At 42.1% G+C, this 21809-nt stretch overlaps 1 pseudogene; it reads left to right on the top strand.

The window, feature by feature from the left end:
- Positions 1-6386: 6386 nt before the first annotated feature.
- LOC102507928 overlaps positions 6387-21809 on the top strand; it is a 31936-nt pseudogene continuing 16513 nt past the window's right edge.

Here is a 21809-nt window from a genome sequence, read left to right as displayed (position 1 = left end):
CTTTCTTTGTGTGCTGCTAGGACCCCTGTCCCCACAAGATACATGGTTTTCCTGTGAGCTGGGAGGTTCCTGCTTTTCTTTGTTTGCCCCAATGACCCCTGCTGTTCACAAGATATATGGCTTCCTGCCACATGGCTCGTTCATATCTAGCTAACTGCCTGCTTTAACAGCGTGACTTTGGCTGACTTCCTGTCTGGCCTCCTCTCCTTCCTGACTTCTTGCAAAACCTCATTTCTCTGGCCTTCCCATTGACTTTGCTTGCTACCAACATCCTTCAATACGTTTCTGTAAGATAGTCAGGGCCACTTACTATTACTTGCACCAAAAAACTTGACTACCAGAAGGCACGAGGTGCAGAAAACAAACTATTAGAAAAATGTGGGGAATGTAGAATTAGCTACCTGACTTAGTAATTATGAAATGTAATAAAAACCATTTCTTCTTGGTCTTAGATCATCAGAATCTATTCCCACACACATTCTGGTGATTTTGCTGATTGAAAAACAGTTTGTTTTCTATTTCAGGGGTTGACTTCACAGTTGATCCCCTGGACACGTGGAGCTTTAAGTGTAATTACAGAGCATCACACAGTCAGCGTAACCTGCAAGGACTGGGGTGCAAGGAGCAACTGATTTCCCCTTTCAGCAGGAACTCACTCAGGCAAGAAGGTTTCAGGGTCTTCGTGCAAGGTAAGGACTTGGACAAGCAAGGAAGACTCCAAGGGAAGGAGAAAGCAGGGTTCAGAGTAGTCCAGATATTTTGGATTCTCTAATATATTCCCATTCTAATTCTTAGACTTCCAATCAATGTCCTCACTTTGACAGAGTGATAATGTGATATTGTGAATTCAACTGACTTTGCATCTCAGCATGCTGTAGGATCAAACTGTAACACAGTTTTAGAAGGACCCTGGAATGTACTTTATGCCTTAATCTTAAAATTTAAGATACTTAAGTTTCTTGTTATCTTTCTTCAAGCTGTTCAATGCCATATCAGCTCCCTAAATACTAAGTGAATTTTACAAATAAAGTGACAAATATGGCACTATTTATCTATGGGTGTTGCTGCGATTTATTCTACAACTGGACTTGTGGGTCACAGAATCTGAGGCAGAATCATAACAAAACTAGGCAGAGAATGGAATGCAACCAGAGGTCTGGAGGTCAGTACCATCATTGGTGAGGCATTGGCTTACTTCCTAGGGAGATGGAGTGAATGTGTGTTCACATAGATAAGGGGCAAACAGAAGCTTGCTATTTCACTTGATTCTGGGGGGACAGAGGTGAAGCAAGTGTTGCCACTGTCATCTTCCCCACCTCCAGCGCACTGCAGACACTGCCTTTCTCCCCACCCCAGCCCTGTGGGCCCTGCCTGCCTCTTCTAACCCCACAGAGCAGATAAGCCGTTATCTCTGGGGCCCTGTCTAGACTCCTGACAGCAGAATCCAAAGGCATAATAAAGTGAATGTTGTTTTATAACATTGACTTTAGGGTTTGTTTTGTGGCAATCTATGACAAGGAGAAAGAGAAGCGAGGTATTGGGGTGACTCACAGAGGAGATGGTGAGTGTTTATAATCTTGTTTCTTGTCAGTTAAAATTGTTTCTGTGGAGGAAGTGGCAATATCAAGAATGAATGTGAGAAACCAGGACTCATTCCTGGTATATTGCATTAAATGGCAGATAATTTGAGCATGATCTGAAGCTGTGAAAGGAGTAACTCGGTCGAGCTAGTGATGAGTGAGGACAGTGGCCAGTGGTGCAGACGTCGGGGAAGCCATCCCAGAGCAGTGCGGGGAGTCTGAGGCCATTGACAGCCATCCACAGAAACACTGGCGTGGATGTCAAGGCTGCCTTGAAGAGCGTAACAGTACTGGTTTCTAGAACGCAAAGAGCTCTGAGCTCGGGACAAAGAGGAAGCTCCCTTTATGGAGAACCATAGAACTTGATTATTTTTTTCCAGAATATTTATCCTTCATTTACTTTTCCAAATGAGAAAAGAAAACTTCTAGAGAATATTTATTGGTTTTAATAATTTTGCTCTTTGGAAATTCAGCAGCGAGTTTCTAGGGGGAAGGAAAGGTACGTGCCTGAAAGGGCTCTTCTCTTGTTAAAAAGTGTGAGTAGAGGATTACCCAGAACGCTCTGTTTTACATTTTTCCCTGTGGCTTTCATTGCAGCTGGGCCTTTCTCAGCAGGTTCCATAATTATACAAATGTCTTAGCCTTTCCCGTGTTTCATTGTTCATCTGTTACTCACCCGGAGCACCTCAGGCCTGTTCAGCTGCAGAGATGGCTTGTTCCATGCACTGACTGCAGATTAATTTTCGACTTGGCTCTTTTGTGTGTCCTAGGAAAAATGAAGTGGAAAGCAGCATTTTATGCTGTGATTCTCCTCGCTTGCAGACCTGACTCTTACCCTTTGTTGTACGGATGTGGGAGCCTGCAGACCGTTCAACCCTTGCTTCCCTAGCCTGTACTTGCTCGCAGACTGGAGGCCCCATCACTGAAAGCAATCTTGCCTGCTTGAAGTGTTTCATTTACTGCCATTGCTTCCTTTAGTTTCTTTCCCGTCCTCTGGGCCTCACTGCCCATGGCACCATCGACTTCTCCTACTTAGTCATTCCATAATAAAAGGCTCAGCCAAACCATTTCAGAGTCCCAATTTCCAACCACAATTTTTGCTTATATGTAGCTTTAGAAAAGGCCATACAGAACTTCCAGCTGTATATCCTCAGTGATGTATAAGGGGGAATAATTCAGTGATGTGGGATGGATAAAAAACACTAACTCTTGACAAACAGCAACTAATAGCAACTTTTAAATGGTCAATTATTTGTCCACTTAATTGTCTTTGAGAAGAGTTCAGAAATTCAAATGCTCAGGGGTTAACCACATAGTGTAAATGTGGAGGGGCTGGGTTATGTGAAACAATAGAAGTGAAGTGTTACACATCTATAGATAGTTCTGCCACGTTTTATTGAACTAACCTTTTATTTAGAAAAATTTTGCATTCACTTGCAGTCGTTGAGCATTAACAGAGATCCTGAGTACCCTCCACCAGTTTCCCCCGAGATACTAATGTCTTACGAAGCTACAGGACAATATCACAACCAGGATGCTGAGATGGACACAGCCAAGATGCAGAGCACCTCCACCACTGCAAGGTCCCCCTGTGGAGCCCTTGTCCTCCCTTCCCCACCCCTCCCCCTGGGCCATCACTGATCGTCACTACTCTGTTCTCCGTCTCTATAATTTTGTCATCTCAAGAATGATGTATAAATGGAAGCATGTGGTAATGCAACTTTTGGGGGTTGGCTTTTTCCCCCACTTAGTATAACTCCTTTGTAATTTGTTGCCATGGTTCTCTTAACTGCTGAGTATTATTCCATGATATGGAGATACAGGAGTCTGTGTGACTATTTACCCACTGAAGGGCATCTGGGTCGTTTCTAGTTTTAGCTATTATTAATAAAGCTGCTCTGAACATTTGCATACAGGTGATTATGTGAATATAAGCCTACATTTCTCTGGGATAAATACCCCAAAATTTACTTGCTTGGTTGTACAGTAATTGCAAGTCTAGCTTTGTAAAAACTACCAAACTGTTTTCCAGTGTGATTATACACATTTACATTCCCACTGTTACTGAGTCCAAATTCATTCTGCTCGCCACACGACAGGCCTATAAATTGGGAGACGAGGTGCTGGGGCAAGGAATAGCGACTTTATTCAGAAATCCAGCAGACCGAGAAGATGGCACACTAATGTCTTGGAGAAACATTTTCTCCAAGTCAGAATTCAGGCTCCTTTTATACTAAAAGGGGAGGGTTGTGGTTGGTTGTTGCAAACTTCTTGATGCAGAAATTCTTTGTTCTTGCAGCTGTCCATGTGGGTCAGCTCATGGTGCCCATGTAATACCTCTAACAAAACCATCTGCCTTTACCAAGACTTCCTCATTCCTCCTTGCTGCAAACAGGCGAGGAGACAGCTGGGAGCTTCAAGACACCGAGGGCGACAGGGTCTGGTGGAGCACATAGAACCTAAAATTCCTTCTCTTCTTCATTGGTACTGAAAATTTTACTTCTATACAGAGTGGTCACTCAAGTGAGATTCCCCTGGTTTGGGCCCCAAATCTGTATCTTTGGCAAGCATCAAGGTCATTCTTATCCTCTTCTAAGTTTGAGAAACAGTGTCTTCTATTATGTGTGCATCCATCACTCCTCTGTAACAAGGTAGGTTCTCAGGGAGATGGACTTTTAGGCCTTGAGAGTGTTACTTAGAGTCATTTAGTGCACACACCGTGGCCTTGTGAGTCCAAGATTAACGGCAGCCACCAACGTTCAGCTGGAATATTCATGAGCATTCAGAGAAGAGGTGCGTGTGTTCTTTTTTTTTTAACTTAAGTAGAGTCAGGTTACAATGTTGTGTCAATTTCTGGTGTACATCATAGTGTCTCAGTCATACATATACAAACATATATTCCTTTTCATATTCTCTTTTCATTACAGGTGATTACGATGTGCATGTGTTCTTAAATTGCACATGTCCTCTTTGTCTCATAGAATCTAACTTTGTGCTTCTTCCGTCCTTACCATGTTATGCACATTCTTTGAGGGAGGGATATAACAGGTTTTGTTAATACTAGAAATGGCATGCTATTTAAAAAAGCATTTCAATGATTGTGTGAGATACTCTCAAATATCCTAATCAGGAACCCTTCTGCCCCATACCTTAGGAATAGATTCCCAAACAAGAAGTGAATGGTTTCTTGAAGTCCTAACCAGCCAAAAGCACCAATAAAACCTGCTTCACCCAGACCAGGGCTACACTGTGGTCAGTTTCAACCACAGGTAGTTTTCACTGTGTCCACCCAGGAAGGGGCCCCTGAAACATCACCGATTCCACCTGACCTCAAGTTTGCACACCTGGGTAAGAGAAGCAGCCTATTGGCGATCCCATTGTGGCAGGGCAAAACTGAGGACCCAGTGCTCCTAATGTTAAGCCTTGAGAGATTTTGGGTTGCTTTCTCCCTTTTTCAATTGCACAAATATTCACATAAGGATTTACTTGAAGATGGAACTCAAACAGGCCACAGAATGGGCTTGTTCAAAGATCTGTGTGTGTGGTGGAGAGGCCTGGACCCTGTGTCAACAGGACCGTCTCCAGACAAATTCTTTAGTCCTCGGGAATAATGGTCCACCTGTCCGGGTGCCTGCCCTCCTGCCTCTCCTCATGAAGGAAAGGAAGATGCAGCAGCAGTCTGGTTTCCGGTGATGATACTATGGATTTCCCCTCATAGTCCACGTCCCTCAGATCATGCAGAAAGTGTGTGTGTTTATAACGGCTTCAACAACAAAGGCACACATACGAGGACTTCAGGGCCTGTCAGAACCCATTTTCTGGGCTTCGGGTCAGTAGGCAGCATACGTGACAGTGGTGTGCGGTGGCCCATTCCAGGGCCCAGCCTGGAGGTGGCATCCACCTCTGGTGCTGGTCCTTGACCCGCACTGTCCCATATGGTAGCTGGTGGCCGTGTGTCGCTAGCTGATTGGCACTGTGGTTGGCTGAATTTGAGACGTAAAGGCAAAATACACACCAGGCATGAAAAAAAATAATAATAAAGTATCACATTAAAATGCTCTATGTGAATTATATGTCAAAAACAACAATATTTTGGTATATATTGGGATAAATATAGTTCATCTATTTCTTTTTAGTTTCCTAAGCGGTGAGTAGAAAATTTTAAATTACACAGGTGATTTGTGTTCTATTTCTGCTGGATGTGCTGCCAAGTCACACAGCTTCCTCTGTCTCCTCACTCAGTGCTCAGGAAATCACCTTCTGCTGATAATGCCTCCTGACCACCTGTCTCCTTGTCCTGATATATTTGTGTTCACAGCTCTTACCTCACCTGGCTTCACGTTTGTTATCTTGTCTCTCCCTTTAAAATGAAAGCATGTAAAGACAGGGACATTGAGGGACGTTGAATTCACAGAACTGGGAATAACGTGTGGCCCCAGTAGTCGCCCCATAAGCACTTGCTGAATGAGTGAATGTGTGCACCAGGACAACTACCTAAGAGAAAGTTGCAGTTGAGCTGATGACCCAGTGCTATAGTTGATAAACAATTAATTGAACATATATTAATTTTGGAATTAAAGTGTTTTCTTCTATTTTTTTCACACTTCAGACACTTTCACAGGCCCTGGAAAGGCTCATAGCTCTTGGCACAGGCCCTCGTGGCTAGTGACCCATTGGACGCTATTTCTGTCTTGCTCATTTTGCTTCTTTGGTTCTTTGTGCCCAATGGATATAAGCAATCTGACCCATGGCCATGGATGGGAAAACTATGTATTTAAAACCAAAAGCTGGAGATAAGAATGCGGAATGGCTGCCATTGATCTCTGCACCTTGACAATCGTGACTCATGATCAGGAGGCAGATCCACCAGTGAGGTAATGTTACAGAAACCTGAATCCCATCGAGAGACCAAGCGACACTCAGAGGGTTGGAGAACTCAGGTTTATCACGACGGCAGGCCCACAGGAGTTAACACTCCAAGCTCTGGACCCCGTCTGTAGGTTTACACAGGCTTTTATAGGATTTTATGTTTCAATCAAATTTGTGCCATATGCAAATGAGGTGTTAGAAATGGACCAATCAGGAATGAACTTTGGGGAACCAATGGAATTTTAGGGGTAAGTTTTGTTTTCCTAGAAGCAAGCCCTTTTACAGAAGCACAAAAGTGGGAAGGGAGTGGCCCTGCTTGGGATGTCTTGCTGGTCCCTTTGTGGGTTTTGCCCCTTTAGTAACAAGAGAGGCTGCCTCAATTCCTCTCACCACTTGCCTGTGCTTGGTTAATTTCACATCTATATTCTCCTACTCTGGGGTTAAAATGCTAAGATATGACAGCTTCCCAGGGAGAGTCCTGGAGGCATGGGTGAATTCCTGGAGAGGTTCCCACTTTAGTGGAAAGGGTTAAAGATAAGCCGGTGGGAAGACCAGGGATCCTGCAGTGCCCTTGGCCTCTGCCTGCCAGCACCCTGGCCTGCGAGGGGGATCAGGACGTGAAATACCATCTGGACCTCAGTGCCCATCAGGAAAATTCATTGAGTGTCATCACTCCCTCCTTGTCTGCATTTGAGGCCCATTAGCCCCATCAAACTAGTGCTGCATCTATCCCATGTGCCAAGAGGAATACTCACACTGTGGTGCCAACAGTCTCTTAAACATATGAAGTATTTTAAATTTTTACTATTCCATATAGATTTCTCTGTTGGATGTGTTTAAACATTTTAAAAAGACAAAAACCCAACCCTTTAAAGAAATCCTAAGAAATAAATGAGCAGTGTGATACAAAGATGAGTCAGTAACTCAAACCTCAATCCTTCTGAGATGACACGTGCCCTGCACTCAGAAGGGTGTCTAAGCTGGCATGCCGTGCCTGTCAGCTGGCGCAATTGTCAGGTTTTCTCATTATGAGGATGCCTGCTAAAATGTCCGTATTTGCCACTCGATGTTGTCCACTCTGAACCTCACCCTACTCTCAAGAAAATTTTGCTTAGCAGTCAGCCAAGTGGACAATCCCAACTGCCTTAGTGTAATATGAACTGAAGCCTTTCCAGTTAAAAATTTTCCAGTTTTATTGAGATATAATTGATGTTCAGCACTGTCTAGGTTTGTGTAATGCATAATGACTTGACTTACGTATACTGTGAAATGACTACCACAGTAAGTTTAGTTAACATCTATCATCTCATATAGATACCAAAAAATAGAAAACAATTGTTTTTCTCCTTGTGATGAGAATTTTCTCAACAATTTTCCTATATACCATACAGCGGTGTTAGCTATAGTCATCACATTGTACATTACAACCCTAGTACTTATAACTTGGAGTTTGTACTCTTTGATCATCTTCATTCAATTCCTCCTCCCCCAAATCCCACTAGTAACCACAAATCTGATCTCTTTTTCTATGAATTTGGTGGGTTTTATCTTTTCCTTTTTAGATTCCACATATAAGTGAGATCATACACTCTTTGTCCTTCTGTCTATTTCACTTAGCATTATGCCCTCAAGGTCTATTCATGTTGTCACAAAAGGCAGCATTCCTTCTTTTTTATGGCTGAGTAATATTCCATTATATAAATGTACCACATATTCTTAATCTATTCATCCATCAATGGTCCTTTAGATTGCTTCCATGTCTTGGCTACTGTAAATAATGCTGCAATGAACATGGAGTACAGATATTTCTTTGACACAGTATTTTTGAAACCTTTCCATTTTAATTGCCACTTTGAGTCTCCTGTCCAGTTTTTCTATTTTAAGAGTAATATAAATAGGAGCCCACTGTCTAAATCCCAGAGCAGATCTAAAACTCTCATGTCCTTGGAAGGGTCTGAGATTCTAATAAGCCTTGGAAAGTTGCTCTTGTCATTCATTTGACAAATATCCACTTCATGTGGTTCTGATTTCTCTCCCTCTTTTCCAAATGTCTTTGCTAAGCTTAAGCATGTTTTTAGAGTCAGTCATATCAAATATTATGACAATCGGCAAGGGATGACTTATAAAAGAAACACATACTTTGTTCTCTCCGTCACAGGTCAGCACATTTTTTCCATTAAGGGCCAGATGGTAAGTATCTTAGGCTTTGCAAACCTGTCTTGTGGCTACTCAGCTCTGCACCTGAGGCAGGAAAGCAACCACAGACCATTTATAAATGAGTGGCTTTTATAAGTGAATTTATAAATGACCATGGCTGTGTTCCAATGGAACTTTATCCTGGACATTTATAACTGACACTGAAATTTGAATTTCACATAATTTTCATGTGTCACTGAACAGTCATCTTTTTTTTCCCTAACCATTTAAAAATATAAAAACAATTCTTAGCTCATGGGCTGCATGAAAAGAGGCGGTGAGTTACAATTTGCTGCTTTCTGCTCTAAAGTGCCAATAATTCTGACCAATAATTAGTATGAATAGTTTTGCTGCTGCTGTTAACAGTTACCAAGTGCCCACAGTGGCTAAATGACAGAGAACGGGCCTCAACTCTGAGAAAATTTCCTCTCAACAAAACTAGACAAATAGAGAAATAGAAATTTTGTTTAAAAAAAATCTGTTTCCACCTGTTCCAATTATGTTTGTCTGCTGCCTGCTTCCCTGTTTTGTTTATACTCAGCAGCTCTGAGCCAGGTTTGAAACTGAGAGAGCTATGATTTGTCAGTTTGACGTATTTTAGAAGAGCTAAATGTGTAATAAAATCATTTTGAAAGAAAAGTGTCTGGGAGAACTATTTTGTAGCAAAAGTTAAAAATTCAATGAAAAAATTCAATAAAAAGCTTTTTAGAGAAATAGAAGGTGAAGACAGTTCCAGGAACTGCGGATCATTATTTAAAATAAGCTCTTCATTCTTAGCGCTGCTACCAATGCGAAGCTTACCTTGATAAAGATTTATGGGAGATGAATCCACACTTTACAGATAGTTTCAGTATTGCTACTGGCAACCTGAAATGAATGGAACTATCATTTTGATAATTTTTAATGAAGTATGTGACAGCTTCTGCCAAAGGGAATGAGGGTCTTCGTGTTATAACACACACTTTCTTTTTGAGATCTAATTCTGAAGGAGATGCTTGTTTTGGAATTTGACACCCAGGAGACAGGCAGCAGGGAGAATATAATCTCCTCCATCCTCATTTCCAGTGGGCAGAAAAGCAAGAGCTGAGATGCTGGGCTGCAGTCTTGCTTCCCAGTGAAGTGGGTATCCTACAGTGGGATGTGATTGAAGGGGCAAAACCCACAGAGGGACCAGCAAGACCTCCCAGGCAGAGCCACTGCCTTCCTGCTTTTGTGCTTCTGTAAAACGGCTTGCTTCTAGGAAAACAAAACTTACTCCTAAAACACCATTGGTTCCCCAACGCTCACTCCTGACTGGTCCATTTCTAACACCTCATTTGCATATGGCACGAAGTTCATCGAAACCTAAAACCCTATAAAAGCCTGTGTAAAACTTGCAGGTCAGGGTCCAGAGCTTGGAGTGTTAACTCCTCTGGGCCCGCCAGCATAATAAACCTGAGTTCTCCAACCCTCCGAGTGTTGCTTGGTCTCTCGATGGGATTCAGGCTGCTGTAACATGGTAGCTTCACAGGCTTGAACTCATCCCCTCTGCAAGGTTTTCCTCTGGGGCTCATAGACTGGCCCCTTTCCTTTCAGGAGTGGGGCTGCCCTGGTGGTGGGTGGTCTGTGAAGGTAAACCTGCCCTGTCTGTTGCTCTCACCACACCAATGGCAAGATGTCAAGCTAGAAAATCACCACTGCAAGGTCTGAACTGAAATTTCTCACGAGAAGGTGTTGTTTCAGCACCAGGACAGCATCCAAACGCTGTGGAACAGGGGTGAAAAGGCTGGTGAGATGCCAACCAGTACAGCTGGTCCCAGCACTAACCACTCACCAGAACTTCTGGGTCGACTAACTGTGGGTCAAAGTGAAATTTTATGGCCTTAATTAAACCACACTTTTTCCCCTTTTTATAGAAAGTACTGAGACTTCCATGAAGATTCTGTTGGATTAGGAAAAGGTTTTATGGGAAGGTGAGACACAGACATTCAGGAAATTTCCTCCTAGGGGGAAATTACTTATAGAGAAGGTCTTTGGTGTATTGCTGGAGGGCTGATCCCAGAATTCTCTGTCATTTTGATCAAGTGTCAGTGTTGAAGGCTTGACATCACTGTGATGTGCAAAGAGGGTGTCTGTTGGCTTCTCAGGTGGTGTTCCCCTTGGAATTGGCTCCCTGATAGAGTCTCTACTCCAGGGTGGCATCCACAATTATTTTCCATGTACTATAAACTCAAGTTAACCAAACCTTTGAGAGACTGATGTATAAACCCAAATGCCAGTGTATTATTTTCCAGTGGGTAAAAGATAGAACTCAATTCTGCTCTTCAGCACATCCTCCCCTCAATAAGGAAACTGAACATCTTAAGGAGGCTGTTTAGGTTGGATAAGAGGTGTGTGAGAGACACCTGGCTGGTATCGTGCCTGATGGCAGTCTTACAAAACACCTGTGAATTGGAAGCTGAGATGTATCCATCACTCCTATATGTGAATCTCAAGTGCCTGTTGGCAGAGGAGCTTCCCTCTGCATGTGGCTGAAACACCGAGAAGTCCTGACTTTGTAGGGCCCTTGGGTCTACAGGCACTCACAGACTGTTTCTCTAATTAATACTGACTCTTCAGACAAGAGTGAATTCAGCTTCCCTGAGTGACAGCCACATTTTAGTCCTATCCATCTGTTTCTCCTCCTTGGTATTGACATCCCTTGGTGATACCTGCATATTCTGAAATCCCTCCAGCTATGCAATTATAGACAATCTCTAGCTTGTGTGGAAAATTGATCTCATTTACCTGTATCTTTACTCATTGTATTTTGGAAGTTGGTTCTTCTCAGAAAATTTGTTGATTTATTTTTGCTAAATTGCTGCTTTTCTTTCAGTTTTTTTTTTTTCAGGGACATAATATCAGTCTAAAAATAAGTCCTAGGAGGGAATGTCTGTATTCAGTTGGGGCTAAATTAGGGAGGGGACAGACGTGAAAAGAAGGAAGGGAAAGAAAAAGAAAGAAAGAAGGTCAGCATTGTAATCATAGCCTTCCACCTGACCATTGGGAAACTTACTTATGTAAAGTGGGTCATACACAGTGGAAAACACTTCTGTTCCAACCTATGGAATATTCAGTGTTCAGACTCAAGCTTAGGGCCTAGGTTCAGCAAAAATAATGCTGCATCAGCTCTCTGCAACTTGTGCACACTTCTGATTCCCACTAGAATGTCCATCTTGATTATTTCCAACCTGCCAGTGAAGCCTACCTCTACTTCTTGTATTATTCTGAGGGTTAATTTTAGTACCAATACTTTTTTTTTAATGTTTGTAATGTTTTTATTTTATGTTTGATTCACAAGGACTCATGAACACAGATGGTGAACAGAGGCAATCTCTCTGGCTTTGGTGCCATCCTGAACCAAAAAGGGATCCTGCAAGAGGTCAGTACCCCTCCAGTCAATTTTGTTCATGGTTTTGTGTACAAAGGTGCTAGGACAAATATCTGGGTGTCATCTTCTTGTCACCCTAGAGGTCAGAACAAATTTCAGTCGTGTCTCATGGCATTGCCATATGAGCAATTATTAAAATCAGGGCCTTAACCTACAAATGGGAAACAAGACAAACAAAAATGGTTGTGAGAAACATATGAACTTTGAATAGTCTCTCATTAGTATTTGATGACTTTATACCAAGCCATATATTGTTAACTTATCAGTCCCTCTTTTTTCCCCCTTTTCAGTTTTATTAGGTAGAATTATTGCAGTTTGACTGCACATACACATTATATTGCATGTAAATACATATATACAGTATAGCGCCCATTTATTTTAGTTTATATATGTAATTTTAGTACCAATTCTTGATCTCCTATCCTCTGGACAGTAAAGTAGGTATTATCATTATTCAGTTGTCTATTTGTGCTTTTGAGGCCACAGAAATTCAGTATTGTTTCAAGTATCTAATCCCTTTGCGCCATCATTTGTGAACCTTGTCTCCCAGCGACTTTTATAAAAAACACGCTTTACCTGGTCTTTTCTGTCAGCACCAGCTGGGCAGGTCCTACTTTCTAATGCACTTACATACTTTTATTTCAAGTATGCCTCCTGTAGGTGGCGAAGTACCATAACTGAGCAGGACCCTGCGGGGCTTCCAGGGTCAGACCCCTCCTCCGTGTCCTCTGCCGTAGCTCCTCTCTGAAGCACCAGATAATAGTATCTCAAGTATATTTCCTGAGTGTTTTGGATGCTAAAAACCACCACCAAAGGGAAGAAATTAACTACTTGATGACTGTGAGCATGTAAGGATGGATAAGGTTGACAGACCTGTTACAACAACAGGGAATTGTGCACGAGCTGATCATGCACCCTGCCATCCCCCCACTCACCTGCCTTTAAATATGCTTGTTGAAACCTTTCAGGGAGTTCGGGGTTTTCTTGGGCATGAGCCACCTCGTCCTCCTTGCTCAGCCCTGCAATAAACCTTACTCTGCTCCAAATTCTGATGTTTCAATTTGTTTGGCTTCACTGTACATTGAGCACGTGCACCTGCATTCAGTCAGAGTACTGGATTAAAAAAAAAAAAAAAAACTTGTGGGGAGAGGTTATAGCTCCGTGGCAGAGTGTGCGCTTAGCATGCATGAGGTCCTGGATTCAATCCCCAGTCCCTCCACTAAAAAATAAACCTAATTACCTTCCCCAAAAATAAAATTTTAAAAAATTAAAAAACAATACTGGCGATGAGCTTTCGCTCTCGTTTCTTCTTCCCCTTCTTCCTCCTTTTTAAACAGGGGAGCTCCGCCTATTTGCGCTTGACATATGGGCCACTTCCACTGTGCAGTGTTTGCTTTCCGCTAGGTGGCTCCTTTGCGTGGTGTGAACTGATCACCTGATTCACTGACCTGCTGGTAACTTTCTTCAAGGAGTCTGAGGTGAAGAATTGCACATATTCCTCAAGGAACTACGTGCATTATTGGGAAAAGCTTGCTACTTGCCTGCATCCCTTTACTTGCACTAGTGGTGGTCAGAAAAACGTTGGTCTGAAAAAGCGCCTTTCTGACTGGTGATGCCCGTCGTCTTTGCCTTTCATTCAGCTGGTGCAGCTCCAAGCATGGGAGTCCACGCTGAGCCCAGAATTTCTCAGGGCCCCGAAGACACAGCCTGGCAAGGGTAGGGCAGCTTAGGGAGCTGAGGGATGAAAGAAAAGAAATAGAAAATGCATCTTCTTTGCCAAATCACTCTCGACTTGGACTCATTCCCTCCTCTGGTCTTTGGATCATTGGTGGTGTTACTTTGAAGTAGATTTCCCTCTGAATGCCACCTGGAGGGCACTGTCAGGTGTGGATGAGGGGAAAGAGGCTGTCTCTTCATCTGTCTCTCACCTCACTTCGTGCCTGCACTGCTCAGATGTGTCCAGGATGCGCTGCCTCCCAAATCAACTGAGAAGTAATGCCTTGCTTCCAATTTTTAGCTGAAGATTCTTAAAACATAGATTGATTTTGACAAAAGCAACTCATAGTGTGTTGGAAGGCAAGATTTCTCTTCACAGAGGCTGTTCAAAACACAACTGAAAGGGAAGTGCTAATAGTCCACTTGAATTTAATGTAAGTACCTGTAAGTACTTACAAGTAATTAAGTACCTACCAAAACCAGACAATTGTGTTTCAGAATCGTTAATAATTTTTGTCTCCACTAAATTGATGACTTGACGGCTGTTTTAATGTCATGTGAATTTTGCCATCATTGAACAAAAATAGCATCTTTTTGTCAGTATCAGTTAACACCACCCTCTGAGAGAAAATTTGTGGCCAGCATATGACAAGTTTTTTCACTGTTGGGACATTTTGATACTTTTGTAGTACCCTTTTAAAAAGTGAAGTGGCGGAAGCCACACAATAGCTGGGATTCTGTAGAAAACAGAGTCTGTGGGGAGATTTGAAGTACCCACACTGTGAAGGAGTGAGGGCAGCAGGATGAGGCAAGGTGGAGCTGCGCTGTGATGCAGGTGCAACAGCAACCCCTGTGGACCATGGAGAGTTCTGAGCTGGGATGGCACTGCTGAGCTGCTCTGCTGTGAGTCAAGAGGTCCTGGTCTCACGCCTTCCAGGGAAGGGATGTGACCTTGGGTGAGGCTGCATCCTTTGCTGAGGGCAGTTCTGGAAGAGGGACTTAGCCCAGGAATGAGGGCCTTGGTCCTGAGGGGAGATCGAGGTGGCATGCCAGTGTCCACCACAGCAGTTATTAAATGGCCAATTTTCTCTTCTTCTTGAATTCTGATCACAACAAAAGGAAAGGAAAGACTGGAAGCCTCATCAGACAAATTGCCTCAAAGGAGCAGGGTCCACATGAGGTTCTGACAGACCCTGCCTGCCCAGGGGGAGCTAAGGAGCGTTCATGCTGGCCACTGGATTTCCATGACCACCTCCACTCCAGTGACAGAGGAACTCTTCTGTGTTATAGTGAATACCTACATTGCCGCATCTGGACAGATCCTTCTCCACATTTTTAAAACAACAGTTTCATACGTAGTCTTGCTGAGTCCAGAATAAGAAACTATGATTTTAGCAGTTTATTACAATCTTGTTCTGATGCGCTCTGGGAGAGACTTGAGTGTTGTTTTGTTTTTTTTTTCCTTTTCTTTTTTCTCTCCAGGCAATATCCTTTTGAGATACCAATGACATCTCCTCAGAACAGTCTCTGGAAGGGAGGAAGCAAGTGAAAAGTGTTGCTGATTTGGAACTTCAGCAGATTATACTGCTGTAATCTTACATGAAGGGACATAAGATTTGGCAGGTGCTTAATGACTTTTTGATACTTTGTGATTTTCTGGTTCTCAAAGATTATTTTGAAGAAAATGTATATATATTTAATTTCAGCTTTACTGAGGTATAATTGACATTTTAAAAATTTTATTTTATTGAGTTATAGTCAGTTTACAATGTTGTGTCAATTTCCAGTGTAGAGCACAATTTTTCAGTTATATACGAACACACATATATTCCATTTAAAATTCTAAGATTTTTTTAAATTAAAAAAATAAAATTGTAAGGTATTTTAAGTGGGCATCACGGAGTTTTGATACACAGATGCTTTGCGAAAGGATTCCCCCTCTAGCTCAGTAACGCACCCATCACTTCACATAACTGACCTTTTAATTTTTTTGGTAAGAACATTTGAGTTCTACTCCCTTAGCAGCTTTCACTTACACAGCAGAGTGCTGTTAACCATAGTCCCCATGTTAGACGTCAAACCCTCAGACCTTATTCCTCTTATAGCTGGGGGTTTGGACTCTTTGATCAACCCCTCTCTAGGTCCCCACTCCCCCAGACCCTGGCAACCACCATCATAACTTTTGTTTCTGTGAGTTTTGCTTTTGTTCTTTTTAAGACTCAACATATAAGTGATACCAGGCAGTATCTGTCTTTCTCTGATGTTTCTTCTAGCATAAGCCCTCACGTTTCATCCATGTTGTTGCAAATGGCAGACTTTCTTCTTTCTCGTGGCTGAATAATATTCCATTGTCTATGTATACCACATCCTTTTTTATCCATTCATCCAAAAGTAGACACTTAGGTTGTTTTCACATCCTGGCTAGTGTGAATAATGCTGCAGTAAACATGGGGGTACAGGTATCTCTTGGAGATACTGGTTTCATTTCCTTCAGATAAATACCCAGAAGTGGGATTTGCGGATCATGTGATAGTTCTGTTTTTAATATTTGGGGGAAACTCCACACTGCTCTTCATAGTGGAGGCACCAACTCACATTCCGAGCAACAGTGCACTAGGGCTCCCTTTGCTTCACGCCCTGGTCAGCACTAGTTATCTCTTGTGCTTTAAGCATAGCCGTTCCCACAGGTGTGCGGTGACACCCCAGCCGTGGCTCTGATTCGCATTTCCTGATGAGCAGTGGTGTTGAGGACCTCTTCCTGTACCTGTTGGCCATCTGTATTCTTTTTTGGAAAAATGTCTGTTCAGGTCCTCTGCCCATTTTTGAATCATATTGTTTGTTTTTTTGCTGTTAAATTACATTAGTTTCTTTATGTATCTTATCAGATATATCATTTGCAAATATTTTCTCTCATTTGGTAGGTTGCCTTTTCATTGTGTTGATGATTTCCTTGGCTGCACAGCAGCTTTGTAGTTTAATGTAGTCTCATTTCCTTATTTTTTGCTTTTGCTGCCTTTGCTTTTGGTGTCACAAAGAAAAATAAATTTATTTAAGAACAAAACAGATTTAGTTTAAAATGTGAATTGCTATTTATGCCTGTCTTCTCTCTTTATGTCAACAGCAAAGAACATATATGAGTCTTTCAAAACCCTTAATATGATAAATAAGACCTATAAAATAACATCATTAAATCAATGCATTTAATGCCTCTTTTAATAGTCACCATTATGTGCGTGTTACTTTGAGCATAAAGAATATTTTTAATTCAAAATATTCAAACAAGTTTCTGAATAAAAGAGTATTTTGCAAGAAACTATACATGTATTACTTTTTCTCTTGCTTAGCTGAAGTGGTATCAGTAATTAAGTTTGTTCTGCCCCATCCACTTATCAGAGAACTTTCTAGAAGCTGACATCTGTTAACATGAATCCAGTCCTGTGTCTTGTGTACCAGGGCCAACACCACCTCTTTTGTTGCCCTGTATCCTTGGCAGTTGAATGTCAGCAACTTGGCTGGGCTTGCTTCTGGGGGCAGTTCCTACCGTGACTTTGTAAATTAAAAAATAATAATGAATCAAAGGCTCTGTCCACAGACTTAGGAGAATTAAGGGGAAGAAAGAGCAGAGTCCTCGGGCAAGGCAGTGCCCCAGGCTGTCTCTGAGACTCGGCTTTGCTCTGAGGATGAGAACGTTGTCATTCCTCTAGAGCAAGGTGGCCACCCTGCCTGCTTCCCAGGTCCCAGGGGCTGCAAGCAATTGGATGGACCTGGAGGTCCCTGGGTGAAGGGGGCGCTCTTGTCCATCCAGCAAGGTGATCTTTCCCTGGCTCCTCCTGCAGTGCTGGAGGTTTGGAACTGCTGATTTTTCTGGAGAAGCCAGAATTTAGACATTTTTCATGTGAAACCTCTCAAGTTTTACATGTTGGCAACTATTTACATTTTTCTGAAAAGTGTAGTGTAAGGCCAAAGAAAATAGATGTGAGGGCCCAGGGGCCTGTGACAGGCATTCTCCTCCAGCCTCCCGTTGTCACTGTAGCCGAAGTAGGACAGAAAGAAGAGGGACCTCTCCTCAGGAAGGGCTGCCCATCGGCCATGTGTCAGTAGCCCACAGGGCAGGCACCCAACCTCAGCTCTGCTGGGAAGCCAGTGACATAGATGAAGATTCTAGCCATCCTGCTGGCCACACTCATTATGAACATATTTTCTTTGTGTAATATCATCAGCTTAAAGTTGAGTTTCAGTGAGAACTTTTTGGAGTGGTTCATAACATGAAATGTAAAGTATTGAGGGTCCTACAGTGCCCCTCAGAGAATCTACGAATTAGGCAGACCAAATTCAAAGGGCAGGCAGTGCCATCGCCAGCACGTTGGCAGATCTCTCCTGCATCCACCTGCTCTTCCCTGTATCACTATCATTGGAGGTTCTTGCTACATGGTTCTACCAGGGACAGAAGACAATCAGGGAGCATGTGAATGACCTTCTGTTTAGATGTGCAGAGAAAGGAAACCATTTTCACCATCTTTCCTGTTCCAGCGCTGCCCACTGGGGAGGACCTTCACAAACGCAGGGAGATGGTCCCAGCAGGACTCCCTCTGTCTGCTACCGTCCTGTTCGTTGTGGTGGTAAAGCGATTGTCTCCTGTTTTCTTGTGACCAGTCCCTTTCCCAGTGTCACACAAGGTGTTTTTGCCATTGCTCTGTCTTCTATGTAGGGACTAATGAGCCAAGAGGGCCTGCCAAGCAGCCATACTTTCTGGAATGATGCCTGCTGGGGGCCACAGTGTGGTGAAAATCAGAAGGTGAGACAAAAGACTGACTAAGGAAGGTTTCGTCTCATCTCCTTGCCCTCAGCAAAAACCTATAATTAATTTCTCAACCTTTCTATGAACTGAAAAACTCATCACTCCAAGTGTAACCTATTAGAATAATGACAAAAAGGTTTACAGTGAGTCAAGGTGAACTTACACCCTTCATCCTGGATAGAAACGTTCTTATTTGTCAAACATACGACTTGATCTTATTTCTATCTAGAAGAGTCGCCACGCGTCACTGCCACAGAAGCTCTGATCACATCACCTTGCAGCACTGCATCTGTGGAAGGGTTCCCTAGCTGAGAGTCACATAGTCTGTCAGTACATGTGCACATTCATCCTTAATTTGCCATAAAAGTGCTTCCAGCTCTTTGCTATTGGTGTAAATGACTCAAGAATTACAGAGCAAATATCCTCCAATACGACTACTCTTTTCACATCATAATTGCCATGAAGACTGGTGTGTGAGGGTGCCATGTGTATTTGGGAGCCTCCTGTGATAAAGAGCATTCACCGTAACTTGGCACCAGTCACTGAAGCTGATGTGCAAGCCGGGCTCTGGGAACGTATCCCATCAGCTGGCTTATTTGCTGTAAGAGCCAGAAATGGACAGAAAACTCCTACCTTCACATCACCAAGCAAACCAGGAGCAGATGAATCCCTGAGTTCTGTTAGGGGAATCTATTTTAAAGGACCACGTACATTTAAAGAGCCAAGGCAATCCAAATAATTAAAATCCTTGTTTTCTTCACCTCTTTGCAGTATCTCAAGGTGCTACTACTAGTGATTGTCTGCTCAAGCCTGTGATTATATTTCTGTGCACAGTAAGTCAACATGGGTATTACCCAAAAGGTATCTTCATTTCAAAAACCAGGTGTGTAGAGTGTACTGGAGTGGGTTTTGTTTTGTTGTTGTTTAATTTTATTTTTGAGTGTTTTAATAAATACTTATAATGGCTCACAATAGAACAGAAACTGTTTTCAAAGCCAAGAACAAATCAATGTATATGATCCAGGTGGTTCTCAGAGACAGGCTTCTAAGGACCATGTGTCTTGTATTCCTGTAATGGAAAGTGCACAGATTATGCACTTTTTATTAGAATGTTGAATGTCAGTTAATAGAATCAAAGAAGGACCAACAGATGTAACAAGGGCAGACAATTGCAGGAAAAAGTTCAAAAGATTACAACCTGGTTTTTTTTTTTTCTGGTTCTACAGTCTTTTCGAAATAGATCCTTTGGAAGGGGATTTCTGATTAGAGTAATTTCTTACCTAATTTGGCTTGTTTTTGACAAAAATGTGTTTAAACAATTTTTTTTTTCTCTAGATTTCTATTTGGATGCATGAACTGTTTTTCTTACTAAAATCATTGGAACCAATTTTTAACCTGCCAAAGACACATTTGGTTAACTTCTACATCACTTTTCTATCTGCAAACTCCAAAATATGTAAACCCGTATTTGGTTTTTCAAATGTCAGTGTAGAGGCTTCTTGTTTTTTTTAAAAAAAATACTAGGGATATTTTGAAAATTGGTTCTCTTTTGGAGAGGTGTGACTTTCTAGAAGCCTCAGTTTCAAGGAGATGCAAGAGCAGGCATGCCTGGGGCTCTGGCCACCACTCACCCTGCCTGGGAGAGCAAATGCCAGAAAGCATTGTCTGCTATCTCCACTTCTGGGGTTTCACTTTTCCTCATTCCTTGCTGTTAGCTTCAGATTATCTCCTAAGCATCACCCAAAGGTCATTTGCATTGTAATTTACAGCTTTCCGAGAAGGTATTTTGTGAAAATGTAATTGACTTCCCTGAAAGAAAATGTTTGTATTAAAACACACTAATTAATTAAATATAAAGGCTCATTTTTGTGAATGATGGTGATTTCCCTAGCTTTCATTCCTTAATGAAGGGGAAAGCTGGTTTTCTTGGGCTGCAAAGTATCAGATTGACAGTTTAAAGATGTTGCATCTGATTATCTGGTTGAAAGGGTGAAAGAGTAGGGAAACGAGAATGAAAGACGTGCACGCAAGGATTTGGAGATTAGACTGTCATCAAGGGACTGAAAGTTTATGGTGACCACCGCAAACTCCTGGTGACTCCGGAGGTTTGACTTTAGACTTTACTGTTCAATTTAGTTCTAATTTGTCATTGTTTTGTGGTGTGTCGTGGGTTTTTTATGACCTGAGGAGGAAAGGGCTAGCAGTAGCACCAGCAGGGTAGAAGCCTCCATGTAGAGTCGTACAACAAGCCATTCAGAGCAAGTGTTGACCTAGTGGAACATTTTCTGCTATGTTATATATTTTTTTTAATTGACATATGGTCTGTTTACAATATTGTGTCAATTTCTAGTGTACAGCATAATAGTTCAGTCATATGTGTACATACATATATTTGTTTTCATATTCTTTTTCACCATAAGTTACTACAAGACATTGAATATAGTTCCCTGTGCTCTATAGAAGAAACTTGTTGTTTATCTACATACATTTTGAGGAATTTTCCATAATGGCTGCACCAAACTACATTCCCACCAACAGTGTAGGAGAGGTTCCTTTTCTCCATACCCTCTCCAGCATTTATCGTTTGTGGACTTTTGAATGATGGCCATTCTGACTGGTGTGAGGTGATGCCTCATTGTAGTTTTGACTTGCATTTCACTGATAATTTCCTGGTCTATTCCTAATGACCACTGGGAGTATCTTACTTTAGTTCCTATTAGCATAGGTCCTGAGAAGTCCTGCACAAATAAACCAGTATAACCATTTTTATCCTGTCGTTTCCCAAAGTTAATTCATCACAATCTTACCTCATTTTTATGGAACACATTTGAACATCTCATAGGACACACATTGAAAAAAATTAGCAAAATTATAAAGTATAATTTATGTAAATAAAACATATCCCTTTTAAGGGGGCCATTTGATGCATTTTGACCAAGGCACCAGTTGTGGTAGCTTGTCCTTGTCCAGATGGAGAACACTGCCATTACCACCAAAGTTTCCTTGTGTCCCTTGCAATCCATCTCCACACACAGTCCCCCAGCACTGGAACTGTAATCTGATCTCCATCACTATGGAGTGGTTTTCCCTGTTTCTAGAACTTTATATAAAGGGTGTCACACACACATGCTCCTTTGTGTCTGGCTTCTTTCATTCTGTGTAATGTTTTTGAGATCTAGTCATGTTGTTGTGTATCAGTAAGTATTTCATTATATCAGTCTATCACTTTTGGTTTATCCAT

Source organism: Camelus ferus, chromosome 31, assembly GCF_009834535.1.
Source record: "Camelus ferus isolate YT-003-E chromosome 31, BCGSAC_Cfer_1.0, whole genome shotgun sequence".
NCBI classification, from domain to species: Eukaryota; Metazoa; Chordata; class Mammalia; order Artiodactyla; family Camelidae; genus Camelus; species Camelus ferus.
This window is presented reverse-complemented; position numbering and strand designations above follow the sequence as displayed.